General features: G+C 37.8%; 1 protein-coding gene across 2 annotated transcripts in view; it reads right to left on the reverse strand.

The window, feature by feature from the left end:
* Nucleotides 1-23,109, reverse strand: part of LOC122029532 (homeobox-leucine zipper protein HAT22-like) — a 43,454-nt gene extending 20,345 nt beyond the window's left edge. For both annotated transcript variants that reach the window (XM_042588557.1, XM_042588556.1), the window contains exon 1: nucleotides 22,956-23,109. The gene's annotated coding sequence lies outside the window, so the exon portion shown is untranslated. The remainder of the gene's footprint in view (nucleotides 1-22,955) is intronic.
* Between the last annotated feature and the right edge of the window lie 1,082 nt (nucleotides 23,110-24,191).

Here is a 24,191-nt window from a genome sequence, read left to right on the forward strand (position 1 = left end):
GACGTTCCTACTGGTGGAATGGTATGAAGAAAGACATCGTAGAATTTGTAGCTAGATGTCTTGTCTGTCAGCAGGTGAAGGCTGAGCACCAGAGACCTGCCGGGCTACTTCAGCGGATTCCTATTCCCGAGTGGAAGTGGGAACATATCACTATGGACTTTGTGGTGGGATTGCCAAGGACACGATGAGGCCATGACACGATTTGGGTTATCGTTGATCGATTAACCAAATCCGCGTACTTCTTAGCGATCTAGAGGACTGATCCCCTAGATCGATTGGCAGATCTGTATTGCCGGGAGATCATCAGATTACATGGTGTTCCTTTGACTATCATTTCGGATAGAGACCCCGGTTCACGTCTCGTTTCTGGCAGAGTCTGCAGCAGGCCTTGGGCACGTAACTCCGATTTAGTACAGCTTTCCATCCGCAGACAGATGGACAGTCAGAGCGGACCATTCAGACTTTAGAGGACCTGCTGAGGTCGTGTGTTATGGATTTCGGAGGCAGTTGGGAGGACCATTTTCCATTGGTAGAGTTCGCCTACAACAACAGCTTTCATTCAGCTATCCAGATGGCACCGTTTGAAGCGTTGTATGGTAGGCCGTGTCGGACACCCACCCTCTGGGATGAGGTTGGGGAGGCCCAGCTGTTGGGACCTCATAGAGCTCGGCAGGAGGCAGAGTTGGTTCGTATTATCAGAAGGAGGATGTCAGAGGCGCAGGACCGCCAGAAGAGTTATGCTGATCGGAGACGCAGACCTTTGGAGTTCTCTATTGGTGATCATGTATTTCTGCCAGTTTCATCCACGAAAGGGGTGAAGAGATTTGGCCTCAGAGGTAAGCTAGCACCGTGATACATTGGCCCTTTCCAGATCCTGGAGAGGATTGGAGCAGTAGCTTACCAGCTAGCACTACCACCGTCCCTGGCAGGTGTCCACGATGTATTTCATGTATCTATGCTGAGAAGATACGTACCTGACCCGACGCATGTGCTGACAGATGTCTCAGTTCCAGTTCAGCCTGACGTCACTTATGAGGAGATTTTGGTACGAATTTTGGACCGGAAGGAGCGTCAGTTGCGGAACAAGACTATCCGGCAGGTTAAAGTCGGATGGCAACATCATTCGAACGAGGAGGCTACTTGGGAGCTCGAGGATACTATCTGAGCTCGATCCCCCATCTTTTCATTTGAGGTATGTGATTTAATTTACCGTTCAACATTTATACTTATATCTGTTGTTAGTACTTGCTGATGGTAGATAACGAAATTTGGGGATCAAATTTTTATTAGTGGGGGAGAATGTAAAATATCGAAAATAGACGAATATTAATAAGGAATTTTTCTGGAATTTTTGGAATTTTTTCTGGAATTTTTCGGAGCACGTACGAACGAGTTAACGGGGCCCGGAAAAGCCTATTTAGGCTACCCCGTTTTAAGCGAGGAAATGTTTATTTTTATATTTTCTTTTCTTTTTTTCTTTTTCTTTATTCTTCCTTTTCCTCACCATTTCTTTTCCTCTCCCTCGCGCACCCGAGCCGCACCCTTCCTCGCCCGACGCCTTCTCCTCCGAGCCCTAATCGCCGAGCGGTTTCCCCTCGCCTCTCCTCCATTTCCTTCCCGAGCCGCCGCCACAGCCGACACCGCACGAAGCAGTGCCGACCCAACGCCGATCGCCTCTGTGCCCTTGCATCTCAGCCGACGCCGAGCAGCAACGACCTTCTTCTCCTTTGCCTCTGCCCTAATTTCCACTGCCGCAGTTGCCTAGCTTTATTCCCAGCGCCGACCACCGCAGCACTGAGCCGATCCTCTTCCCTTGCTTCTGTGCCCTAGTTGTGTTCATCGCTGTTCCATCTCTGCCCTAGCACCGGCTGTGGCCATTGTTCCCTGTCGACGCCATTGTCGTCACTCAACCCAAGCAGCGCCTCTGCCTTGACCGGATCTACTTCAGTCGCGTTGTGTCCAAGGCTGGATCAAATGTCCTCTTCACCATCGCTAAACTAGGGCTCTGGCGGTCAGTGTTGAGGTAAGCTTCGGTTGTTGATTAGGGTTGTTGCTTGATGAGTTATCGATCTTGATTTCATCTGATCTGAACAGTGAAAATTCCAGCAGTCAATAGCCCTTAACGACAGCAATTTCAGCCAACAATTCTTTGATTGCAGTACAAACTAGTGGCTGTGAATCTAGGTAAGGAAAATGGTTATGATACTTATTGGTTTAGGTAGGAATTGGTACATATCTAATTGTTTATGTGTTTGAATTAGGTTTATGTGTTGATTTGGGATTGGCCCTAATTTAGGGTTAGAGAGTTTATTTAGCTATTTATAAGAATGTAGCTAAATAAAAATATATTCAATTGATCACACAAGGCTTTGACGCGAGACGAGTATCTCGAAGTCGTATTTAGACCAGATTGGACTTTACGATTGGAGGCGGGTACTTTGACTTATGTCTTTTGATATGCATAATAATGTGTTTAACATATAACAATTATTGTGGTTTTCATTTGTTTCGGTTGGTCACTACATGATCTGATTCATGCTTGCTTGTTTACTTATTATGCACTGCATGTTAGTACTTACCTGATCATACCTGCTTTTAGAGGTAGTGACACAACTATATTATACATTATGTTAAGGACCTAGGGTTTATTTGATACCCTATATGATCTGTGTACCTTTCATTTGATACATTGTCTGAGGTACACATTTTATTTTTATATATGGATCTTGCTATGCTATTCATGATATTGTCATGTTTAGTGTCATGCATTATTTTGCATGATTGCATGCTGTGCGATAGTCTGCTCCATTATTGTTGAGCACATCGTCAGTTACATGTATCCGTACACACCACCACTCATGGGTTAGTGGTAGATCAGACAGGTGTGTGACAGTTCTGTTGTTTGGCTCCGTTGGTCTGGTGACTCAACGTGGTTGCCGGCAAACAGTTCTGCTCTGTTTGGGTCCGCTGGTTTAGTGTAGCAGCGTGGTAGCCGGCAGATGGTTGGACTCTGTTTGGCTCTGTTGGTCTGCTCATGGGTAGTGTGACGCAGCGTGGTAGCCGGCAGAGATACCTCCCCGTCATCGTGTACCGGGAGATGAGAGCATTGCGCTCCCCCACTTATGGTTTGGGGGTAGGAGGATAGGCGTACTCCAACAGCATCCCGTCCACTCGGTCACTCATCAGGGGTAGTGATGTCAGAGTGCACGGTTGTCACAACCCTACCCACTCGGACTCACCATTGTGTGTGAGATGGCTGACTGGCGTCAGGGGTGACCATGACATTGACATCATATGCATAATGCATTTATTACTTGTGTTTGTTGCATTTACTTGCTGCATTTGTATGGATGCATATGATTGACATGCATACAGGATTATGACACTCTCGGTCTGACGACCCTGTTGTACTTATACCTTGGTCCTGGTTAGTATAGTTTTCTCCTGTTTTGTTTCAGTTGCATTTATCCTTCTTGTATTAGGAGACTGTATGCATGATTAGTGTTGCATGTTATCTTCTTTATTATGCATATCAGTTGTACCTGCTGAGTGTTGGACTCACACCCTCCTCCGTTGCTATTTCAGGTTGATGCTGTCAGGAGAGAGTTCCAGTCACTAGTCCCCTGCAGTCCACGAGGATGGTTATTTGTCTTTTGGTGTTCTTTTTTAGACTATGTTTGGACTTGTTCCATTTTGGATACTTTGGATCTTGTATGGATTTGTTTTACTTGTGGATGACTTTTATTTGGATTTGTTTTTACTACATGCCTGCCTAGAGGGCAGAAGAGGTAAGTTCGTTGTGATTTGTGAGCTTTATGGGTGCAGTTGAGTAGGGTGGATTTTTAGTCTTCTTATCATTACTATTAAACTGCGTGGTTGTGTCAGCCAGAGGCTGAAATTGATATAAACTGCGTGGATGTCTGTGCTATTGTTTGTTTATTATTGTTATTATTCCAGCCGCATGTGGCTGAGGTATATGGTGATGTAGAAAGTTTCAGATTGTCCGTCGTACAAGGGAGATGTTGCCGAAATTTCTTCGGACAGGGACTCCTCCAGGGCGTGACAATTTTAGTTGTTTTTTTTGCTCGGGATGTGCAAGAATAAGTGTGGGGGAATTTGATAACCATCATTTTATCACATTGTTTAAGATCCTAAACTCATGCTTTTGAGTTGATTGTGTGTTTAAATCCACATTTATATAACATGTTAAGAGTATGAATTGATTTTGATCTTTGATGCAATATATCATATATTTGTGGAATTATGGTTAATCATTTGAATGTGGTCTTGTAGGTGATCGAAGGGGCAAAGGATTAGATCAGATCAGACCAAATTTGGGCTCAAATCTAGGGCTAATTGAAGAGATCAAACTCTGAAGCAATATAGACCGTTCATTCAAGATTAAAAGGGATCTGAGCCATCTGTCAAGGATCTGGTTCATCCGAGCCAAGGGGAAGTAGATCACGTCCATCGATCAAGATCCAAAGCTTTTGGATCATATTTTGAGCAACTTCCACCATTGGATCGATCATGAGAAATCTCAGCCGTCCATTCAGATATCAGATCTGATTTAAAAGGGAGAAGCTACAGTGTCATTGGGGGGATCGTCAATTGCTACAGTATGCGTCAAGAAATAGGGGAGCGCAAGCTCACTCCGGCGATCTTTTTCCTCGATCCATTCCATCGCCGGCGGTCAAGAGAGGTCAAGGGCATTTCCCTTCCTCCGGTGATCTTCCATCTTCGAGCCAGCGATGCCACGTCGACCATCTGATTCCCATTTCCTTCCGCGATTTTGAGAGGAAGAAGAACGGAGAAGTGGAGCAATCCGGTGGTTTCAGCCGATTTCTTTCCCGCCTTCGAGCCAACGATCTTATTCTTGTGAAGTTCTGACTACATCCAGATGATGGGAGTGTTCTCTTGCTTATTCCTGATTTCTGCACAATTCATTTGAATCTGCTAGATCAAAGTTCTTTTGATCAGTTTATCATCGATTACAAGATTAGAACATCTTCGTCCAATCCAGTGAGTGCTTGGGAATGCCCTAGCTCACTTCGGTTCAGCACTTTCCTCCTCTTTAATTTCTGCAGTTCTCTTCTTTTCCAGCTGAGAATGTTTGTTCTTGTTTCTGTTCAATTTCATAGATCCGAATTAGCTTTAGTTAGTTTCAATTTCTAGTTGTTGTTACTTCTTATCTGTTCATCTTCACAGCAATTCAATTTTGTTAGCACTGTTTAATTTGAGAAGTATTGATTAGTTTCATTAGTTCAGTTGTGGAAGGAGTTCAGTTTAATTCTATCACTTGATCTTGATTCTTGTTTGCCATTTGTGACTTTGCTTACTCCATGCTTTGATCCTATTTGTGTTTGATTGTTGTTCTTGTTTGCTGCTTGTTTAGAATGCAAGTAGGTCAGATCGGTTTTAATTTAGTGCTCAAGTTTTCTTAATTGCTTTGCTCTTCTTTAATTCATTCCATCAGTAGTTTAGATAGGCTATCTTTTATTACTTGTATTTTAGCATTTATAGTTTAAAAACCCAAAACTCCATATCCAATAAATCAATCCTAAAATACCATCATCATTACATTCATTGGGAGACGACCCGAGTCATCTCTATGCTACATTAGTGTAGAATGAATTCGGTCACTTAATTCTTTTGATACCCATTTTACGACAAAATTAGGGTCTATCAGTTATCCCAAAAGTAGAAGTCAGTGCCTTCTCACAAGGCATAATGGATGGAGATTTCTTTAGATATCTGGTAAAGAAACCTCCAGTTGATTTCGGTAGTTTGAAAGTCCTCGCAATTAAATATGGTTAGGTGGAGGAAGCTCAATCTACAAAGAGAAAGGAAGTTCCGTCCCTGATTCTCGCCACTACTCAGCTAGACCATTGATGATTGCTACTCGGAATATCGTACCAGTTTCATTGTACAAAAATTTTGTACAAGTCCTGAACTTTTCCTAATAACCTATTATGTTTTTTAGAAATTAAATTAGGAATCGCAAACAGAACTTAACATTATTGATTCCAAATTCAATTTATCTGTTCTTAGAGGTTTAGACTTGGATCACAAATGATGCTTAACATTATTAATCCAAATCCACCTATGTTACAAATTTGATTAAATATTTATTTCAGAGATCGGCTTCCAGGTAAAGCATGGCGAGACACTAGGCCTTCTTGGTTATGGGAGCATCCACCGCTTCCTAGACAAAACCTTTCAACGAAATTCAATATTTAATCTCCTTATAGTAACCCTAGGTTTAACCATTAAGAACAATTGAATCACAAGATCGAAGAAACAAAAGAAACACAAACTCGAATCATAAATTTGAAACCTAGAATCGCTAGCCTCTTGTGTTTGGTATTTCAAGATCTAAACAAAAAGATGAACTAGTTATGATGTAGAAACTAATAACTAGTTATACCTTTTGTAGCTTATAGACCTCACGATCTTCTGTCGTATTCCTCTTCTTATCTCGGACGTCGTGTAGGCGACGATCTACCGAGACGAGAATCCACTCAAGCCTCCTTATTCTCCTTGCAAGTTTTGGCCACCAACAATCTCCTAGAGATGAAGAACTTCATCCACCAACCAAGCTTCAAGGGATGCTAAGAAACAAAGCCTCCCTTCTCTACTTCTTCTCCAAGCAAAGTCCGGCCACCAACAAGCTCCTTGAGAGTTGATGCTGCCGACCACCAAAGAAGAAGAAAAGGAGGAGAGGAAGAAGATGAGGGCCGGCCACCACCAAGGAATTGAGGAGAGGAATAATAGATGTGTTGTTGTGAGGTGAGACACCTCTACCCTCTCTTTTAAATTCCTTGGTATTGGCAAATAAGGAAAGTTTTAATTAAAACTTCCTTAATTTACTTGTCAATGAAAGGAAAATTTAATTAAAAATTCCTTTTATTCTATTAATGTGGCCGACCCCTACAACTCCTCCAAACAAGGAAAGTTTTAAACACAAAATTAAAACTTCCTAATTTATTTCCGGAAATTATTAAAATAAAAATTTCTCTTTAAAAATTTTCTTCATGGTTGGTTATAAAAGGATACTTTTATAAATTAAAATATCACTATTAAAACATGTGGATGATTACAATAAGAAAAGTTTTCTCCAAAATTAAAATCTTGCTTTCAATCTACAAATAAGGAAAGATATCAAACATTTTCTCTTAGTCATTTGTAGAAACTATAAAAGGAAAGATTTAATTTTAAAACTTTCTTTTAAATCATGGCTTCCACATAAGGAAAGATTTTAATTTTAAAAAATAAAATCCTTTTAATTTTATTGTGGCCGGCCACCAACTTGGGCTCCAAGTTAGGGCCAACCACCTACTTGATCTATCCAAGGTTTATCTTGGCCGCCCCTTGCTTGGGCTCCAAGCTTGGCTTGGCAGACCACCTTAGGATGGGTAAGAAGGTGGGTATGAGTGGGTATAAGACTTTATAAATAAAATGCTACGACAGGGACCGAGAGAAGGAATTGGTTTTGGTCTCCCGATGAACTTGAGCTTCCCGTGTTCGCCCCGAACACCCAACTCGAGTTCATCAATAATAACTCATATCACTAAAGAGTTATTATTGAACTACCGTACACATCCCATATTACTATATGGGCTCCATCTTATCATGAGTTTGTTAATCTCCCTGTGTTTAAGATATCGAATGCCCACTAATTAAATGAGTTACTGACAACTCACTTAATCAATATCTAACTCCAAGAGTAGTACCACTCAACTTTATTATCATGTCAGACTAAGTCCACCTGCAAGGTTTACATGACAATCCTTATGAGCTCCTCTTGGGGACATTATCAACCTAGATTACTAGGACACAGTTTCATTCTATAATCAACAACACACCATATAAATAATATCATTTTCCAACTTATCGGGCCTATTGATTTATCGAACTAAATCACACCCTTTGATAAATTAAAAATTTAGTATTAAGTATATGTGCTTATTATTATATCATGATTAAGAGCGCACACTTCCATAATAACAAAGATCTTGTTCTTTTATGCAGTCAGTATAAAAAGAACTTACCTTAAATGATCATTCTCAATACACTCAGAGTGTACTAGTGTAATTTTATAATCAAGATAAACTAATACCAAATTACACTACGACTTTTCTAATGGTTTGTTCCTATCCATCTTAGTCGTGAGCTACTGTTTATAATTTATAAGGAACTGATAATATGATCTTCTGTGTTGTGACACCACACACCATGTTATCTACAATATAAATTAATTGAACAACTACACTTAGCATATAAATGTAAACATTTGACCAATGTGATTCTTTGTTTCAAAAATAAACGTTTACAAAAAACTAGGCTTTTAGTATACACTCTAACAATCTCCCACTTATACTAAACGACCATGCTGCCATAAATGCTGCCATACATCTGATTCCCATTCCTTCATCATGCTCATCAAAAGCTCGCCTTAAGGGCCTTAGAGAAAGGATCTCCTAGGTTATCATCTGATGCAATCTAGGTGACAACAACTTCTCCTCGTTATACGATGTCTCGTATTGGGTGGTACTTGCGCTTTATGTGTTTACTTGCCTTATAGGCTCGTGGTTTCTTTGAGTTTACTACTGCACCACTTATTATCATAATACACTGTAATAATTTTTTGGGCAAACCAGGAATCATATCTAAGTCCATCATGAAGTTTCCCAACCATACAACTTCTATGGCTGCCTAAGAGGCTACCACATACTCAGCTTCAATGGTGGAGTCCGAAAAGCATCTATGCTTATCACTCCATTGTTATAGCTTTACCTCCTAAAGTAAACACAAAACTTCGAGGTCGACTTACTATTGTCCCTATCTGATTGGAAGCCAAAATCCGTGTATCCCACAAAGAGCAAATCATCTATTTGGTAAATTAGCATATAATCTCTAGTCTTTCTCAGGTACTTTTATGCTTTACAGCAGTCCAATGTCCTTATCCAGGGTTACTTTAATATCTGCTAACCATGCCCACGGCAAAATAGATATCCGACCTCGTACACAGCATAGTGTACATTAGGCTTCCGACAGCCGAAGCATAAGGAACTGCCTTCATGTCCTCTATCTCCTTTGATGTCTTCGGAGACATCTCTTTGGATAAAACTACTCTATGCCTAAAAGGTAGAAAACTTTTCTTAGAGTCTTGCATGCTAAAACGAGCAAGGATTGTATCGATATATGAAGCTTGGGACAAACACAACATCCTTTTCTTGCGATTCCTTATTACTTTGATCCCAAGAATATGTGTGCATTCTCCTAAGTCCTTCATATAGAATTGCTTGGACAACTATACCCTTACTTCTGACAACACTTTGATATTGTTTCCAACTAAAAAATATCATCTACGTATAGTACAAGAAATAACACCACGTTTCCATCACACTTCTTGTATACACAAGACTCATCCGGACACTGAATAAATTCATACGACTGATTCCTTCATTAAATCGGATGTTCCAAGATTTTGAAGCTTGCTTCAGTCCATAAATAGACCGATTTAGCTTGCACACTAGATGCTCTTTGCCTTTTTCAATAAACCCCTCTGGTTGCTTCATATGGATGTTTTCTTCAAGACTTCCGTTAACGAAAGCTATCTTGACATCCATTTGCCAAACCTCATAATCCATATGAGCAGCAATAGATAAAAGTATCCGGATAGACTTAAGTATAGATACTGGCGAAAAAGTTTCCTCATAATCGATTCTCTCTTTCTGAGTATACCCCTTCGCAATAAGCCTTGCTTTGAAGGTTTCCACCTTCCCGTCTATCCCTCTTTTCCTTTTGTAGATCCATTTACATCCAATAGCTTTTACACTATTTGATGGTTCTGCTAGCTCCCAGACTTTATTAGAATACATAGATTCTATTTTTGAATTCATTGCTCTTTGCCAAGATGCTGCATCTTTATCTTGGAGTGCTTCGTCATATGTTCGAGGATCTGGTTCAAGTTTACCTGGGATCAAGTCCGACGACTCTCCTAAAAACATGAATCTTTCAGGTTGCCTAACAACCCTCCCACTACGACGAGGCACTGTCTGTTGTTGTGTATCATTTGTGATATGTGTTGCAGTTTCTTATGATATTTCATCTTGCACTGTTGGTACTAAAGTAGGCGTGTTCTCTCATTTCTTCTAGAACAATTTCACTTATGAGCTTATGGTTCATTACATAATCTTCCTCTAAAAATCAAGCATTGGTGCTAACAATGATCTTCTGATTTTTAGGATTATAAAACAAACCACCTTTCGTTCCTTTAAGATATCCTACAAACAGATAAACTTCTGTACGTGATTCCAACTTGTTAGTATCTCCCTTCAGCACATGTGTTGGACTACCCCATATCCGAATATGACTTAGACTAGGCTTACGCCCATTCCACAATTCCATGGGTGTAGAGGGTACTGATTTAGAAGGTACCATATTCAGAATCTACACTGTTGTTTCCAGAGCATATCCCCAAAACGAATCTGGTAATTCTGAATAACTCATCATCGATCTAACCATCTCCATAAAAGTTTTATTCCTTCTTTCTACCACACCATTCTGTTGGGGTGTACCAGGTGTAGACAATTGGGATTGAATCCCGACCTATGATAAGTAATTCCTAAACTCTCCAAAGAGGTATTCACCGCCACGATTAGACTGTAGTGTCTTGATACTTTTACCATGACGTTTCTCCACATCAGCCTTGTACTCTTTGAACTTATCAGATCATTCAGACTTGCGGCGCATCAAATAAATGTACCCATATCTCGAATAGTCGTCTATGAAAGAGACAAAATATTCGAAACCACCTCTTGCCTGGATAGACATAGGACCACACAAATCAGAATGAACCAGTTCCAACACATCTTTGGCTCTTTACCCCTTGGCCTTAAAAGGTCTCTTGGTCATTTTACCTTCCAAGCAAGATTCTCAAGTTGGAAAGTTTTCCAACACTAATGAACCCAAGAGTTCATCGACTATAAGCCTTTAAATCCTACTCAAGTTAATATGACTAAGCCTTAGATGACAAAGATATGTTTGGTTCATTTCTGAAGGTTCTTTTCTCTTATTAGAATTGAAAGATGTGCTATTAATTTCCATTTGTTGCTTTATAGGAGTTATTGGATTTAGAGTATACAAATTGCCAACTAATGTACCAGAATAGATAATTATCCTATTTTTCTTGACAACTACTTTTTCATCAAAAGAAACAGTATATCCATCCACAAACAGTTTAGAAACTGAAAATAAATTCTTTCTAAAAGTTGGTACATAAAGACAATTTCTCAAAACCAAAGTTCTATTCCTATCGAATGATAAGTAGACATCTCCCACTGCAACAACCGCCACTTTTGTAGCATTGCCTATGTAGACGGTTATCTCTCCCTCATATAGTTGTCGGGTTTCCTGGAACCCCTGCAATGTATTGCAGACATGATCAGTGGCTCCTGTATCTACCAGGTGCTGGTAGATAACACCGCTAAACATATTTCAACTACTAGAGAATAAGATATACCTTTATTGTTCTCTCTCCTATGAGGGCATTCCGCCTTCCAATGTCCAGACTGCTTGCAGATGAAGCACTTGCCCTTTGGCTTCTTCACTCTAGCTTTAGGTCCAGTACCAAGAGATCTATTCACCTTCTTTGCTGAGCCAGTCTGTTTCTTCTTCTTCTAACCTTTCGACTTAGAAGTAGAAACATTTTCAGCAAAGCGAATATGAGAACTATGACGAAATATACCTTCTGCTGCGTGAAGTTCTGTCAGAAGTTCCGCCAACATATAAGCCCTTTTGTTCATGTTATAGTTCAGGCGAAACTACTCAAAACTTCTGGGTAGCATTTGGAGAATAATATCGATCTGGGTTACCCCATCGATTTCAGCTCCAAGGATCTATATTTTGTCCAAATAAGTCATCATCTTTAGGATATGATCCCTTACGGGTGTCCCCTCTGACATGGCGGCTGTCATTAATTTTCTCATTACCTCTTGTCTAGAAGCCCGATTCTGGTGTTCGAAGAGTTCCTTGAGATTGCTCATCATGACATAGGTAGTTTGCAAGCAGTACATTTGACATTGAAGCCAAAATGTAACACCACACCATCTCATTTGCCTTAACCCATTTCCTATGATGCTCAATTTCCTCTTCACTAGAATCGCCGCTAGGCACATTAGGGCAGACCTCTAATAGTACAATCATATAACCTTCAGTAGTTAGGACAATGTCTAGGTTTCTTTTCCAATCTATGTAGTTGGGACCAATAAGTTTATTCTCTTTCAGTATAATAGCCAGTTGGTTGAAAGTCATCCTAAGAATCACAAAATAAGTTTTGGTCAAGACTCTAAATTTAAAATAATATTGATTCCTCAAACAATACTATTTAAATTTACCAACACCTCTACACACCATGAATTTTGTATGTCACGTTAGTGTGGACGTATACAAAATCAAACATTTGTAAGAGGAGGTTTTACCCATTAATTTTATTCTTGTCATCCTAACTTTATGACAAATAAAATTAATAGTTGGTATCCCTTTGGTCACACAAATAATAGCAGTGACTCCGTTGGAGAGGATACTATTAAATGTGTCTAAGTGTATATCATTACTTGATACTTAGTCCATTAAATAAGATTGTGCCCTTTCAGTTGGAGAAGATCACACACTCCTAAATAATTTCCTATAATCATCCATAAAGGAAGTTTGACCTAGTTATCTGCAAATAAACTCATCCGTTGTGGAGGGAGGCACTCAGAGCCAACACGCAAGTTTGTTGTATCACTTACAAACCAGTAATGGAGACCGTGGAATTTATTTACTAATCCCTCTCTCACTTAGTTATTTAAGGTGAGAAATTTTAACATGCATACACACATCACAACAAATAAAGAAATAAATATGGAAAAATAATTTTCCAACTATTATTGTCTTTTCCATCACTGTCCTCCGTGTGCTGCCAACCCTAGCTGCTGCCATCTTTAGCCATTGCAATCGGGTCTAGTCGCTGCATCTATCTTGCTTCTTTTTCCGCTGCACCTCTGGTCCACAAATAGTACCACGCCTCGCAAGGATACGATCCGCGACAAAAATAGAATTTTACATTTATCGATCATATATTCCACGAAGGAATGTACATGTAATCTAGATCGAAACACAAATGTAAAATCCTAAAACTAATACAACTCTTATTGTATTTAATACATACAATCATGCACACACATAAAATGCCCTCGACATGTCCGAGGGTCCAATCACACACAATCACATTAGGACCATAATAGTTGGATCTAGGATGCCTACAACCACAAAGTTAAATTTATTTGCACATCCTACTATTATCCTGCCTAAAATATGTATGACATGTGCATAATTAAACTGAAAACCAAACACACAGAGGCAAACCCTAGCTCTGATACCAATTGTTGGTTGCTACTCGGAATATCGTACCGGTTCCCCTGTACAAAAATTTTGTACAAGTCCTAAACCTTTTCTAACAACCTATTGTGTTCTTTAGAAATTAAATTAAGAATCGCAAACAGAACTTAACATTATTGATTCCAAATTCAATTTATCTATTCTTAGAGGTTTAGACTTGGATTGAAAATGATGCTTAACATTATTAATTCAAATTCACCTATGTTACAAATTTGATTAAATATTTATTTCAGAGATCGGCTTCCAGGTAAAGCATGGCGAGGCACTAGGCCTTCTTGGTTATGGGAGCATCCACCGCTTCCTAGACAAAACCTTTCAACGAAATTCAATATTTAATCTCCTTATAGTAACCCTAGGTTTAACCATTAAGAACAATTGAATCACAAGATCGAAGAAACAAAAGAAACACAAACTCGAATCATAAATTTGAAACCTAGAATCGCAAGCCTCTTGTGTTTGGTATTTCAAGATATAAACAAAAAGATGAACTAGTTATGATGTAGAAACTAATAACTAGTTATACCTTTTGTAGCTTATAGACCTCACGATCTTCTGTCGTATTCCTCTTCTTATCTCGGACGTCGTGTAGGCGACGATCTACCGAGACGAGAATCCACTCAAGCCTCCTTATTCTCCTTGCAAGTTTTGGCCACCAACAATCTCCTAGAGATGAAGAACTTCATCCACCAACCAAGCTTCAAGGGATGCTAAGAAACAAAGCCTCCTTTCTCTACTTCTTCTCCAAGCAAAGTCCGGCCACCAACAAGCTCCTTGAGAGTTGATGCTGCCGACCACCAAAGAAGAAGAAAAGGAGAAGAGGAAGAAGATGAGGGCTGGCCACCAGCAAGGAATTGAGGAGAGGAATAATAGATGTGTTGTTGTGAGGTGAGGCACCTCTACCCTCTCTTTTATATTCCTTGGTCTTGGCAAATAAGGAAAGTTTTAATTAAAACTTCATTAATTTCCTTGCCATTGAAAGGAAAATTTAATTAAAAATTCCTTTTATTCTATTAATTTGGTCGACCCCTACAACTCCTCCAAACAAGGAAAGTTTTAAACACAAAATTAAAGCTTCCTAATTTATTTTCGAAAGTTTTTAAAATAAAAAATTCTCTTTAAAAATTCCCTTCATGGTTGGTTATAAAAGGATACTTTTATAAATTAAAATCTCTCTATTAAAATATATGGATGATTACAATAAGGAAAGTTTTCTCCAAAATTAAAATTTTACTTTCAATCAACAAATAAGGAAAGATATCAAACCTTTTCTCTTAATCTTTTGTAGAAACTATAAAAGGAAAGATTTAATTTTAAAACTCTCTTTTAAATCATGGCTTCCACATAAGGAAAGATTTTAATTTTTAAAAATAAAATCCTTTTAATTTTATTGTGGCCGGCCACCAACTTGGGCTCCAATTTAGGGCCGACCACCTACTTGATCCATCCAAGGTTTATCTTGGTCGGCCCTTGCTTGGGCTCCAAGTTTGGCTTGGCTGGCCACCTTTGGATGGGTAAGAAGGTGGGTATGAGTGGGTATAAGACTTTATAAATAAGAGGCTACGACAGGGACCGAGAAGAGGAATTAGTTTTGGTCTCCCGATGAACTTGAGCTTCCCGTGTTCGCCCCGAACACCCAACTCGAGTTCATCAATAATAACTCATATCACTAAAGAGTTATTATTGAACTACCGTACCAATCCCATATTACTATATAGGCTCCTTCTTATCATGAGTGGGTTAATCTCCCTGTGTTTAAGATATCGAATGTCCACTAATTAAATGAGTTACTGGCAACTCACTGAATTAATATCTAACTCCAAGAGTAGTACCACTCAACTTTATTGTCTTGTCAGACTAAGTCCACCTGCAGGGTTTACATAGCAATCCTTATGAGCTCCTCTTGGGGACATTATCAACCTAGATTACTAGGACACAATTTCATTCTATAATCAATAACACACCATATAAATAATATCATTTCCCAACTTTTCGGGCCTATTGATTTATCGAACTAAATCACACCCTTTGATAAATTAAAAAATTAGTATTAAGTATATGTGCTTGTTATTATATCGTGATTAAGAGCACACACTTCCATAATAACAAATGTCTTGTTCTTTTATGCAGTCAGTATAAAAAGAATTTACCTTAAATGGTCATTTTCAATACACTCAGAGTGTACTAGTGTAATTTTATAGTCAAGAAAAACTAATACCAAATTACACTACGACTATTCTAATGGTTTGTTCCTATCCATCTTAGTCGTGAGCTACTGTTTATAATTTATAAGGAACTGATAACATGATCTTCTGTGTTGTGACACCACACACCATGTTATCTACAATATAAATTAATTGAACAACTATACTTAACATATAGATGTAGACATTTGACTAAAGTAATTCTTTGTTTCAAAAATAAGTGTTTACAAAAAGCTAGGTTTTTAGTATACACTCTAACAACCATAAGGTTCCCCCCCCTCTTCCTTTACGAAATCAGGAATTTATGAACCTAAGAGAAAAAGTTGTGCAAACGGTGGAAATTACTCCAGAAACCGCATTTGAGTTGGGTCAGGAGCCTCTCGAGGCAGATCATTTTTGCATTATCATCAATCGGACACTCACTCTAATCGGGAATGCTAGCAGTATACAAGGGAGTTACGGTATGTGACCAAGCAACAGAAGGCCAATCAAAGCCAGTCTAGTAGAAAAGATCTCCCAAGCCTTACCAATGTTCTCACCATCTTGCTCATGAGATTGATGTTGATCATCATACAAATTGACGAACTCGCTCACCTTCTAAGGAGCCCCAAGACTCGTCTAGAGCTCAACAAGAGGTGGATTAGGAGAAGAATAAAGTTAAAAAGGCAAAGGCCAGATTGATTCCAAGGGAATGACCCACATGATTTTGGAAGATCTAATAGATGGAGACTCCACTTGGGATAAAAGGCTAATAGCTGAAGATTGAAAAGTTATGGTGTTAGCACTAGCCGAGGAAGTGGAAGCAACCCTCAATTAGCTTTGGGCCCGAGATTTAGAAGGAGTAGAGACTCCTCATGATGATACCTTAGTGATCGAAACTTTTATCTCCTGCTCCAGCTTCCAAGTTCAGATTTTGCAATTCTTCTTTGCAATTCTGCAATTTCTGACTCAATTTACCTACTAAACTTCCTTAAAGCCAAGCTTATCATATCAATTCCATAATGATTTTCCACATCAAATTTCTTCAACTAAAGCTTAAACAAAATTAGCATCTAACTTGTCAGACTTAGCATCCAACTTGTCTGATATAGTCCTCTTCACATAAGTAGGACATCCTCATATCTTCAAATAAGATATGAAGGGTTTCTTACTAGTTCATACCTCATATAGAGTATTTGAGATTGCCTTCGTCGGGACTCTATTTAGTAAGTAAAGAGCTATTATGAGTACATAACCTCAAAAGGTTTTGGGAAGAATTACATGATCTATCATTGACCTAACCATATCTAACAAGATTCAGTTATGCCTCTCAGATACAATATTATGTTGTGGCGTATAAGGCGAAGTCTATTGAGACAATATACTTTTTTCTCTTAGATAATCTTGAAACTCTTGGATTAAATACTCTCCACCTCAATCAGATCAAAGTATCTTAATACTTTTACCAAATTATTTTTCTACTTCATTTCTGACTTTTCTAAACTTTTCAAAGACTTCAGACTTATGTTTTATTAGATACACATACCCATAACGAGAGTGATCATCAATGAAAGTAATGAAATAGCTATAACCTCCTAGTGCATGAGTTGACATTGGTCCACATACATCAGTATGTATGAGCCCAAGTAACTCATTAACTCACTCACTCTTTCTAGAAAAAGGTGACTTTGTCATCTTGCCTTTTAAACATGAATCGTATGTATCAACTATATCTAATTTAAATTATTCGAGAACTGCAATCTTTTACAATTCAGACATATGTTTCTTGCTTATATGGCCAAGGCAATAATACCACGAGTAAGAGGTTAATTGATTATCTATTCAAGCATGTTTATTACTCGGTTCGATATTGAGTACGTCACTAGATATATATAACATGTAGATGTCATTGCATAAAGTTTCAGTGTCATAATAAACATCATTTAAAGTTATGTACTAATAATTGTTACTAAAAGTCAAATGTAAAACTTTTCTATTTAAGTAAGAAATAGAAACAATGTTCTTTATTAATGTAGAAATAAATAACAATTATCTAGTTCTAAAACAAGTCCACTAGGAAGCTTTAACAAGTATGTTTTGATGGCGACTGCAGCAACCTTTGCTCCATTCCTAACTCGCAGACTTGTTTCTCCCTTAACGAGTCTTCTGCTATTCCTTAAGCCCTGTATGTCATTACATATATGTGAATCACACCCAGTATCCAATATCTAAGTATCTAAGGAAATAGCATGACAATCAATAACGAAAATACCTGAAGAGGATGGGGCATCGGTTGCCTTATTCTTCTTCACAAACTCTAGATAAATCTTGCAATTTCTTCACCAGTGTCCCATCTTGCCACAATGATGGCATGTGCCCTTTTGTACTAGTTCTACTGTGTTGGCCTTTTTGCTCTTCCCTTTAGCCTGATGTTTTGACTTCCTCTTTGAACCTTTCTTGGAGGAGTTTACTAACATCACAGTTTTTTGTTCACTTTTTACAGAAGTCTCCACAGTCTTGAGCATATTTATCATCTCAGGGATAGTCGATTCCAAATTGTTGATATGATAATTCATCACAAATTATGAATGACTTTTCGGTAAACTATGTAGAATTAAGTCAATACTTAACTCATGATACATCATAAAACCAAGTGATATTAAACGCTCTATATAGTCGTTCATATTTAGTACATATTGTATTGCAAACGAACCCTCCTATATCTTTGATCAAACGAGAAGCTTGAAGACTTCGAACCTTTCGGATCTAACTTGCTCATCAAATAGCTCATGAAGATGATAGACAATATCATAAGCATCCAAATGCTCATGTTGTTTATGTAGTTCAGGAGTCATAACGGCTAGCATGATGCAACTAGCAAGTATAAAATTATCCTTATATTTCTGATGGACCAACAATTGGTCCACAATTGCATCGGCATCAAGACTTGTGGGAAGAGGTTGTTCAAGGACAAAAGCCAGCTTCTCAGCTTTGAGAACAATTCTCAAACTTCGAAACCTGTCCAAGAAGTTTGGCCTAGTCAGTTTGTTTGAGTCCAAAATTGAACGCAAATTAACAAAAGTCATAATTAAATGATTAACCTAGAAATACAAAAATGAGAATATAAGAGAGACATAATTTTATTTATGTAAATAATTTACATGTAATAAAAGTCCGCTTATTTATCAAATTTAAATATTCTTATTTTGAATTCGGGAGATGGTAGGTTTTCTCCAAGTGGATTGATATCTACTATAGATAAGAACAACCTTGACTTTGGCCAAAAAGTCATTCTTAGCTATAGCGGTAGGTGACAAATTTACCGATTGCATATCGCTTATATACAATTATCACATTATGCTATTAACAAATTGATTTTTGCATAAACATCATGTTGTTAATACATTAACAAGTATACATCAAATGCATATCACTCAACTTTACCTCTATCCATATTGATCATGGCTTTGACAAAATAAATTAACGCTTCAAGTTTAAAACCATTGTGTTAATCATGAGATTGCATCTCAATGGTTTGAACATATTTAATTTCAAGTTGAGCTTGACCTTGATTGAATAAGGGATTTAGGTCACATCTACATCATGTAAAATTCTATCTACATGATATTATATGCATGGTATAAATGATGACATGACACATCGCACATATGGCATAGTATGACACATCACACGCATGGCAAAATTTAATCACATCACACGTATGGTAAAAATGTAATTATATGATATACAAATGACATGAGATGCATACCAAATTGTATAGTTATCATTATTTTATTTGGATATATAAAATATGTGTAAAGATTTGATTTTATAAATCATGATCCATTAATTACATATTTTTATAAAATATATCTTTTAAAGATTTGATTTCATAAATCGGAAATCTTTAATTATAAATTATAAAATTTATGTAAAAGATTTAATTTCACAAATCTAGTATCTTTTAATTTTAGATTTGGAAATAAATTTCCAAAGCTAAACACATATTTTCTTTAGAGAAAATAATTCCGAACCAAGTAATTCTAAATTAGGAAATAAATTTCCTAATCATAATTTTAGGAAATAGATTCCCTAAATATAATTTTGGGAACAAATTCCCTAATTATAATTTTCTAACGGATTAGAAAATAATTAAAATCACTTTAATTAACTCAGAATTATCAAAATTAGAAATTTTCAACCTACTATTTTAGAAACGGTAGCTGGATCGATCGGCTGATCCATCCAGGGAATCTGGATCGATTGGTTGATTGATCCATAGTCATTCTATTTAAAAACTACAGCTTGGATCGATCGGCCGATCGATCCAGGGCATCTAAGTTGATCGGTTGATCGACCCAGAAGCGAACAGAGACGAAGAAATCGTATTTCTTCTCTGGATCGATCGGTCGATCAATCTAGCCATCTTCAATCGATTGGCCAATCGATCCAGCTCATTTATGTTCGTAATTTTTCTTCATGGATCAATCCACCTATAGATTTAGGTGGGAAAAATTTTGACGCGATCAAGCTAAATCCATCAGCTGATCGATCAAAACAATTTTGATCGATCGGTTGATCAATTGAAATTGGTTATGTTCTATTTTCTAATTTCGGACCAGAAAATAATTTTTCCAATCTATTTTTCCCTAATCATCCAAAAATAAATAAAACTATAGCTACAAATATTCGTAAACTATTTAACGATCATGCTGAAGCACGATCTAACTCTAATTACCACTGTTGGAGATGCCCGATGAAGTGTGTGCTAAAACACGTTTCGTAAACATGCATAGTGGAAGACTAAACGTAAATAAATTTAATTTATTACAACACACACCACACACATGTAGGATACAATCGCACTGGACAATATCATAAAACAAAAACAAAAATAAATAACAATGATTCTAGGTATACCTTACGGATGACCTATAACGAGAAGGGCATCAACCATAATGACGTTGTCGAACCTCGCCTCTATTCATATCCATGTCGAGCTCCTCAAGACAACTCCGTGAGTACAAAGCTCTGCTTCGGAAGTTACTAACCACAAGCGGAGAAAATGGATCAAGAGGAGGAGGAAGCAAAACAAGGAAGAATTTCTTCCTTGCTTAGAGGTCACGACAACAAGGAGAAAAGTTTCTCCTTGTTGTGGTGGGTGGTGGTAGAAAGAGGGAGAGAGAGAGGAGAGAAAGACTTGGTTTCCAAAAACCCAATCAACCAAATAATAAAAATTGTATCTAATTCTCTCCTAATTATATCTATATATAATCCACTTTAATGAGTTGGATTAAAAAAAAATCCAAATTCAACTCATTCTCCCTTAACAAAAAATTAGCTCATCAACCTCTTGGTTTGGTTCACAACTAAACTAAGTTGGTTCATGACTAATCCAAATAGAGTCTAACTCTTTCATAAGAGATGTGGTCTATCCGTGCTTCCAATTCGACAAATATTTTCATATTTGTCTTATGTTTGGTCCAACTAAACATTTATCTCTTGATCTAAAAATCATATTCTTTAACTTACTTTACGTCTTTCAGAGACTCGTAATGCGTGTGGGCCAATAGATTCTCGATTTATCTTGGTCGTCCATAATTAACTACTTAATTATGGAACAATCATGAGTGACACCTAGTAGTACATCATGATCCCCAATTAGCCAAAAAATCATAGTTAATTTTAGAATTAATTCTAAACCCTTCAGCAGCTATAATGAGTCGTGTCTCGTTCCTTTCATTCATCTTATATTCGCTTGGTTCAGGACATGATCTATGTATCAGTCTCCACTAAGCTGACTACGTCACACCTAGCTCAAGTAATACTTTCTCGTTCCGTGGATTCAAATTACCCGTACATGCGCCTAAGAGTCTTGTACTCTTAACATATGATGTTTTGGCCAAAGACTTTGAGTAATATGTAACGACCCAATTTTCCTCATTAACGAGTGGGCATAGAATATACGTCTCCTCGTAAAGAGCGGTGAATCCTCTATGGGCTATCCAAACACCTTCAAACAGTTCAACTTATACCCAATCATCCCAGGTCCATACCTCTATGAGATGCTTGCTTAAGATGTCAAAATATAAGTCTCTATAACTAAGATGACTTGTATACCTCAAGTCGAAGGAAATTTGCACTCGAGCTACAGTAAAAGTTTCACAGGCATATCCATATATGCAGATAATCATATGAAGTGTTACAGCGAGTCACTCCAATGAACTAGTTACCATAACTAGCATCCACGTTTAACTCTCAACATACCAATATCTCTAGCCAGTGAGAAAACAGCTGCTTGGCGAACCAAGGAGTATAACATGTGTCAATCTTACAGAAATGATGATGTCCGAATGTATTAATTCAATGATTAGGAAAATTCTAATACGTTCATAATTACACATATAGAGATAATCACAAGTTGTGATTTAATTACAAATTCTCTCATGATATGAATTGTACTATGGGCATTCAGTAAATGAATTTAAGACCATCAAACATATAATATACACTCAAATAGTGAATCTATATTTATCAAATAAATACTAAAAATCATAAGGCGATATAACTAGCCTGGACTTCCAGGCAGCTCAATCATCCCAAGTTTCCTTCCCTACTTGCCTATATATATATATATATATATATATATATATATATATATATATATATAGCATATTTTACTGGTGCACGAGTCACCTTTGGCTTCTATGTTATATAATCATAACCGAGAGTCGATGCAATATATGATATACGGCTATGACTAAATTGTGGAGCGGAGATATTTAACTAAGAGATTAAAAAATAAAATTAAATAAATACATAAAAGAAACTAATGAGTATATATTGTTAAACTCCTCCTAATTGTATCAATCATTAATAGAAAATTTTAAAGATCTTACTAACTCACCATTAGATCAAACAACTATGGATATTAAAACGATTATTGAATGAACTTACCCCACCTTCATCTTCCAAATGTGAGATAGAGTAAACCTAAAAAAGTTTGAGTGAATTCAAAGAGTTGCTCATAGATACAACAAAATGAAAGGATGTTTAATTTTATTAGGATTCTAAGTTCATCTTACAATCCTTATTACAATTAAGCATACGTCTAGGGAAGAGGATGTAATTTCTAACCCGTGACACTAGCTTTGTAGGAAATTAAAGGATGGATGATAGAGTAGAATACCTTCTCACCTCTGATATGAGAAGAACAAATAGAGGATCAAGATTATTTAAATCATAGAAAATTAAAGATCATCTACCTTAAAGATTAGGTGGTCAAGACTTAATTATATTAAACTATCAAAAGAAGATGCAGGACCAAACCTCCTCCCTAGAATCATGGAGACAATTACTCAAGCAGGATCAGCAGATTAAAATGTGGATTATCTCTTTGCCTGGATCGAAGAAAGCAACTACAATCAAGGAGCATAGTTGGAGGAATTAGGTAGATTTAATCTGATAGCTGCAAAGTCACATCCCATGACTCACCTGCAGACTAATTAATTCATCTAACCAGTTTTCCTGCTTTGGCTGGCCTACCATTCGTTAGGCTCCAAAGACAGCGACGGGTCTCACTTCCCCCACTATTTGGATTCATATAATTACTTAATTCCATTATCAATGGCAACCCTTTTCATGTACCATTTGTTTAGTTAACTTGAAGGGGTCTCCTCGGGGTGATGCGATGGTTAAGACATGGGATATTGCTACATGAGGTCTTGGAGTCGAAACACGGCATGACCGAGCATAACCTCCCCCATGTCTTTAGAGTTGTCAGACGGGCCAACCTATGGCAAGGTGGGTCGGCCCGTAACAGGCTAACCATTTGACGGGGCGGGGCGGGCCAACCCGTCAACTTGGCGGGTTGAGAAATTTCCAACCCAACTCATTCTAAGGCGGGTTGCGGGTTTGGTGGGTCAACCCGCGGGCCCATCAAAAATTTTTAAAAAAATTAAAAAATATTTCATATATTCAACATTTTATTTCGAAAAAATTTTCTACAATTAAATGTATACATAAACATGTATTTTAAATATAAATGAACACAAATGATTACTTATGTTGGATGAAAAGTATTATTTTTATTTCAAAATTATAACAAAGAAAAATAATAAATTAGCCTAAAACTTAGCTTACATATGTTTTTCAACCCACGGGTCAACCCAAGCCCGAGCGGGCCGACCCGCGCGGGTCGCGGGCCTAGACGGGTCGGCCCACGGCGGACTTGGGTTGATAAAATTCCAACCCAACCCGCTTAAATTGTTTGGCGGGGCGGGCTAACCTGACGGGCCCAACCCAAATTAACAGCTCTACATGTCTTGGCCATTTGCACTAATGGCTAGTAGCCATCCGTGATTTACCTCCTCTGTATTGGCCTAAGGACGGATTGACGGGGGTACTGAGAGTGAGCGAATCACTTTTTGCCACTTAAAGGGCACCCAGAAGGCAACATTAATTGTCATCTCATCTAACAGATTCGTAATATTCGAATGTTGGATTTAGGGGGCGTTTGGTTCTTTCCTAGGAATAGGAATCGGAATGGGAATCATTGTATTGTGG

Source organism: Zingiber officinale, chromosome 10B (assembly GCF_018446385.1).
Source record: "Zingiber officinale cultivar Zhangliang chromosome 10B, Zo_v1.1, whole genome shotgun sequence".
Taxonomy (NCBI): domain Eukaryota; kingdom Viridiplantae; phylum Streptophyta; class Magnoliopsida; order Zingiberales; family Zingiberaceae; genus Zingiber; species Zingiber officinale.